We start from the raw sequence: 7,008 nt of genomic DNA on the forward strand, positions 1-7,008 counted from the left end.
TGTCAGATTTATAGATGAGGAAACAAAAAGGTTAAAAAAATTGCACAAAATCACATTGCTAAAGATCTCAATATACTTTTCAGTTTAAAAATTAATATATAAGATGTCCCTTTAAAATATAATGGGCGTAAAATTACCAAGTGTTCTGTAAACAAACACAAAATAAATAGTGAATGCTACATTTAGCTGTTGTTATTAGCTGGAGCTACCATAACAAAATACCATAGACTGGGTGGTTCGTACACCAGAAATTAATTTTCTCACCATTCTGGAAGCTGGAATCCTAAAATCAGAGTGCCAGCGTGGTTGGTTTTGGTGAGGGCTCTCTTCCTGGCTTGCACTTGGCCACCGTCTCACTACGTATTCATATGGTGGTGGTCGGTGGGGGAGACTAGAAAGGGGGCCAGCTTTCTGGTGTCTCTTCTTATAAGGGCACCAATCCCATCCTGGGGGCCCTCTCCTGTGACCTCTTAACTCTAATTGCCTCCCAAAGCCCAGTCTCTAAACACTCATCACAGTGGGGAGTTAGGGCTTCAACATAAGAAATTTGGAGTGGACACAAGTCAGTCCCTAGCAGCCACCTTGCAAGTGATAACTCAACATTCCCACAATGAAATGACCATTGAGACTCCACTACATCTGCAGCTCCTCCTGAATCAGCAAAGACCCAATTGTTTTTAGTGCAGTTTGTAGGTAACTAATATATTTTATGTGTTTGTTTCTATAATACTGCATCGAAGAAACTGTGCTTGTGTGTTATTTTTGGATTAGATCTACTAGAGATTATTTATATCCTTCTAGTTTAGGGCTCTAGACTAGCAATCGACACCTGCCCTGGGACTGATGAATATGTGCATAGGCCCCTGTGACAGCTTTCATCTATTTGTTCCAATTGTGGTGCCACCTTTGGCACCTTTGGAATATGGCACCTGAGGATGGTGACAGCGGTAGCTCTTATATTCTGTGCCCCCTTGGGGGCACCCAGAACAGTCGCCCACTCCCTCTGCTGGCCCATGTGAAGGCAAATCTCCAGTGATGACATTTCTCACTAGAATTTTCCAATTGTTGCTCCACAAAGCCAATGACCCCTCCTTTCAATGCCTTCCCTTGTCTCCAACTCATGAGGAGATGCCATACTGTCCTTGGTCAGTATTAGGCTATGCTGGGAAGAAATGAGTAATCTTTGTATTTTTTTTTATTTTTTTATTTTTTATTTATTTTTTTTTAATCTTTGTATTAATAGGCTGCTTTTTCACTCCATCTACAGGCCCCTTGCCTGTTCTCCCAGCTGATGGAGCTGATGGAAGGCGGAGGTGCAGTCCACATTGAAAGAGGTCCCATTCCAAGAATGCAATGATTATGACCTAAAGAGTCATATCATAGGTTAAGACACACTGCATACCATAAAATCCAAGGGGTAAATACAGCACATATAGAAAATGAAGTATTATTTATGTTTTCACTGCCTGGAAAATGGATAACACTTGCATTTGTGTTATCATCAATGAAGCACAGTAACAACCTTTGAATGTCATTGGAAGCTCCAGGGTTCACAGGTGGTGCAATGAATGATCAACATAATGAATAATGATGTGATTAACAGGAGTAAATGGTATTAGGGAACCACAGGAATAAGAAGACCTAAACCAATATAAATAGGTTCTAAAGAACTATAGCATTGTGTGTAGTCACAATGTTGCCATCTTTTCCTGCCACTAGAAGATATAAAACTACCCTGAGTAGCACATTGGGCATGTTTAGCACTAAGAAAATGTGGGGGATCAGGATCCAAACCAATAGAGATGGTACCTGGACACTATGAATTGATCAGACAATAAACAGATACATAAGCACCTTCCCTCTACTTATTATTCTAAATTTCCATCAATAAATGACTGTACTTCATATGGGACCATGAATTTAAAAATTCATTTTAAGCCTCATTGCATTTGTAGACAGGGGATTCTCAAAAAACAAATTGCTTGCAGCCCTGTACACACTCAGTGCAGCCCTGCTTGAATAGGAAGGCAAATGCTGCATCTGCCCGTGGCTCCAATACTTGGTGGGGCAGAGAAGGGGGATGACCAGCATCATGATCCATAGAGGCTCCTTTCATTGGTCAGCCTGATTTCTGCTTCCTTTCCCTATCTTTGTGCCTGCCAGCTCCAGTGTGGGAATCTTTCTCGTTTTCTCCAGGAATAATGCTCCGTGCTTGATGCTGACGCTGTGCACAGTTGAGGCTCCAGCTCCCCCTACACTGCATCATTCCTATTTGGGCTCCCATAGGCATTCTATCTTCCAAACAACCTAAAAGCAGAAGCAGACAGCTGCTGACACCTCCGTCAGCTTACACAGCAGACTATACAACAAACAGCGTTCACAGCAGTCACTAAACCGTGGATGGAAATAACAGCATGTTCTAACAGGAAGTTTGTTCCTCAAAGTCAGGGTTAGGCCTGTTCTGCTATTCTCCTGTGCTGCTGGGCTCAGTGCGGCTACCTAGAACAGTGCTTCCGTACGGAAACTGAGCTTAACCTAAGCTCACTAAAGAATGCTGTAGGGTATGACTCATAAGAAGAACTGGTTAGACTGTCAGAGGCAAACATAGGAGATTTTGATAAAGAATTATGAAGATCACGGGCGCCTGCGTGGCTCAGGTCATCATCCTGGGGTCCTGGGATCCAGTCCTGCATCGGGCTCCCTGCAGGGAACCTGCTTCTCCCTCTGCCTCTCTCTCTCTGTGTCTCTCATGAATAAATAAATTTAAAAGCCTTTTTAAAAACTATTACGAAGATCAGAACATCAGAACAAGCTTGATAAGGAATTAGGAAAGACTTGGAGTCTCAGAGTACACTCCATGTCATGACTGATGCAAAATAAATTCCTGCAGACAGCTAAAAACTAGGATGGTGTAGAGCAACAGTAGCTTTACTTTCATGTAAACAGAGCAGAAAGTCCTCTCCAGCTCTGTGGCCATTTGTTGGGCACCTGCATGTATTCTGGCCTGTATTATATTTGCTTTACTCAATAATAAAATCAGCTAATTCTGTATTTATTAATTAGCACGTTTCCTTTGGGTCTCGATTTCTCCCTTTCCCAATACTTCCAACTGTTTTCATATCTGGGCACAAAAAGAAAACTGTGATAAAAAAAATTCATTACATTAAAACTATCACATAGTTATGATAAGAATAAAATACAAGAATTAGGAAAGACCTTGCATATTGAATGCATATGAAATTTCCAAATAAAATATTTTCAATTTTTTTAAATAATAAATTTATTTTTGATTGGTGTTCAATTTGCCAACCTTCAGCTTTCGCATCCATGTAGCTTTTCTGCAGCTTTTTATATGGAATTTTGTTTCTTGAAATGCTCTACATAATTCCTGATTATGAGCCTTTAATGAACCTTTCAAAATCTTGATGGTAGCTGTCAATGGGAAATTTTTCTTGTACAGTTTGAAATGGTTTTAACTATTCACAGTTTATAACATTTGAAATTACAGTTGACTGTGAACAATGCAGGGTAAGGGGTTGACTCCCTACATAGTAGAAAATCCGCATATAACTTTTGACTCCCCTGAAACATGACTACTAATAGCCTAGTGGTGACCCGAAGCCCTACCAATAACATAGTCAATTAATACATATTTTGCATGTTATATGCATTATTTACTGTATTTTTATAATAAAATAAGCTAAAGAAAAGAAAATATTAAGAAAAGCATAAGGAAGAGATAATACATTTTTAGTACTGTACTGTAAAAAAATGTCACATGTAAGTGGGCTTATACACTTCAAACCCATGTTGTTCAAGCCCAACTGTATATATTTTTCTTTGACTTAATATTTTACATTTACATGTATTACATGTATTGTATCATTGTATCTTTCTTTTCTTTCAACGATTTCATTTTTCATAGGTATGTGATGAGAGCCTACATTGTGCTTAGGAATTCTATACTTCAACAGTGGCAGCCTAAGATTTGGACTTATTACTAAGAAGCAACCAAGGTAACAGGATTTAAAACATTAGAAATTCTCTTAAACCCATTGAAAAGCCAACAAAATAGCATGGGGATTGTCAGAGATAACTGATTGCAAAACTGAACCGAGGAAAGAAAGGGAGAATATTAGCAAGAAAATTAAATCTGCCTGAGGGTTGATATCAGGAAGCTCACGTTTATTCTTTTAATTTCAAGGGGCAAGAGGACAGAAGTCATGGTCCAGCACCCATCCAAGGTGGAGAGTTTTATCAGCTGTGGGGTCCCAGCATTGCCCTGGATTTATAAAGGACTCTAGCCTCAGGCTCAGAGTGAACCAAAAGTAAGGCTCCCTTTTCTGAACCCAACCCTGGAAGATTGCAGGAAAGGTTGCCATTCCGTTGAATGGAACAGAGGAAAATAAAAATGAATACAAAGATAAAAATGTAACCCTGAGAATTTGTGGTGATTGCCCAGTCATGGTGAGGGACTGTCAGTCCAAGTTCACAAGACCTGAGTGGGTCAGGGAAGCCCACACTTTAAACATGGGTTAAGGTAGTGCCCAAATGATACTGCCAAATAAATATGGTGGATGGCAAACTAAAGTATCCCTGGAGAGAGTACCTTCACCCTATGCTTTAGGTAATCCCAGCAAGCAAGTCTGCAAAGAGCAACAGGTAGCACAGTCAAAGGCAACCAGGCACACACAAGGAAGTAAGCCTCCATGAGTGAGAACCTGCAGAAACGAGGCAAAGAATGAGATGGTAAGTAGGAGGCAAAGAAACAGATCAGGCTTGAGAATTTAATTTAGTAAATTATTTGGCAGTGGCAACTGTCCCATAGTATGTACTGGAAACAAAGAGATCAGGAGCCCACTAAGTTTTTGAGGGAATTGTATAGTCAAGGAACTTAAGATCCTGGACTTAGCAGACCTTGGGCTGTTCAAGCTTTTGGGTGCCCCAAATTGCATGGGCAGTACGTGGGCAGCAACAGCTGTACACTCCAAGGGAACGGAGGAGCCCCTGACCTCCACTCATGGTCATTCTGAAGTGAACAAAAAAAAGGAACCTCCCTGGAGCGGAACCACAATACTATTGACAAAGGGTGTTGGCTGTAATGAGACTTACTGGGAATATAGGAATCAGACGGAAAGCAGAGCACACAGGATTCCTAAACCCCGATATTCCATACGTAGACAGGTTTGGGCCTGCAGAGTGGTGGGTGCTGTGAAAGGTAACTTCATACAACGAATCTCATTCCAGCACCGCTTTACATACTTCTAGATTCCTCTCCATTTGTGCCCTAGCAAGGGCTAAAATGTATTGAGCATTTCCTATGTGGTTTGCACTATTCTAAGAACTTTATGTTTTTTAACTTAATTCTCATAGAAATTCTATATATTCCCACTTTACAGATGGAGAGGCACTTTATAGATTAATAACTAAGGTACATAGACAAGGCATTTTCCTAAAGTCACACAGTTGTATAAGGGCAGGAGTCCTATTTGAGCTCAGGCAGTCTGTCTCCAAAATCCACGCTCTTACCACTTAGCTATACCACTTCTCAGGAGGGAGGCCGTTACCTCTCACCTCATCCAGGGCTTTAGAAATTCTTTCTTCTTTCTCCTGCATCATATCCCATCAGCATAAAACCTGATACAGTTTCCCCCATATTTTAAAATACAATCTCTCTTGAGCAAACATGTCTCTGCCTGAACTTTGCTGTAAAACTTCTCAAAAGAGTTGTCCACATTCATCTGTATTAGTTATCTTCAATCTCTCTCCTCCCAGTCTCTGTTTTACCCCTCAGTCTAGGTTTTTCATTACAACCACTCTATTGAAAGAGCTTTGCTCAAGGTTACCAGTGACCTCCATTATCGTAAACCCTAATGTTGAGTGTAAGTCTCCAGCTTGCTTTCTTCATTTGGGTTCATTGACATGTGTTCTCTTATTGAGGACTCCCAAATATGTATCTCTAGTCTAGACCCTCTTCAGAGCTCCAGATTTGTATTTTTAACTATTTATACAACACCCCCACTTTGATGTCTAAAGGGCATATCAAACTTACTGTGTAGAAAAACAAACTCCCGATCTTTCTGTTACAGAAGTCTTCCCCAAGGGAAATAAGGTTAGGGAAGAGGGACAATCTCCCTCTTCCTGTTGATCAGGCTAAACTGCCTGATGTTATCCTTAATTCCTCTTTCCTTTTTAACTGGACATCTAATCCTTTAACCAATCCTGCTAGTCTTAGCTGCAAAATATAACTATACTTCCCATCACTCACCTCTGAGTCCTTACCTCCTCACCCTAGAAACTGTCAGGATACCTTGGATCAGAGGCTTTGAGCAACATCTGTCTTCTTTGTTGTTCACAGGAGTCTTCTCTCTTCCTGATTCTGCTTCTACCTCCCTCCCTATAGCTTAGTTGGTCCACAATGAGAGCAAAGGACATCAGAGAAGAATAGCAAGAAAGAAAGTTGACATTAAGTGGTTCTGCTTCCATAGGTCATCATGCTCCTCTGTAGCAAGGAAGACCAAAATTTGGCTACCTGCTTGGAATTGAGACAGAGAGAAAACTATAGGGAAAAAACATTTTAGTAAATTGCCCTACTAGAGTGAAAGAATAGTTACCCTTAGGCAGTACCTGGGTGGCTCAGTGGTTGAGTATGCCTTTGGCTCAGGTTGTGATCCTGGGGTCCAGAGATTGAGTGCACATTAAGCTCCCTGCAGGGAGCCTGCTTCTCCCCCTGCCTATGTCTGTACCTCTCTCTGTGTGTCTCTCATGAATGAATAAATAAAATCTTTAAAAAATAATAGTTACTCTTTTTAAAGAACATATGGGAAACTTGAGATGGATGGAAGTAGAAGCAGTGGGTAGTAAGGAAAAGAATACTTCTCAACATTGAGGCACATGGAGTATGAAAGTGAACCAGCCCACCACTGGGGTAGTTTGCAAAGGAAGCACTGACTTTACAGAAGAGGCTATTTTTAATTTAGGGGGTGAAGGGAACATTCAAGTTGTTTG

This window comes from Nyctereutes procyonoides, unplaced genomic scaffold (genome assembly GCF_905146905.1).
Source record: "Nyctereutes procyonoides isolate TBG_1078 unplaced genomic scaffold, NYPRO_anot_genome, whole genome shotgun sequence".
Taxonomy (NCBI): domain Eukaryota; kingdom Metazoa; phylum Chordata; class Mammalia; order Carnivora; family Canidae; genus Nyctereutes; species Nyctereutes procyonoides.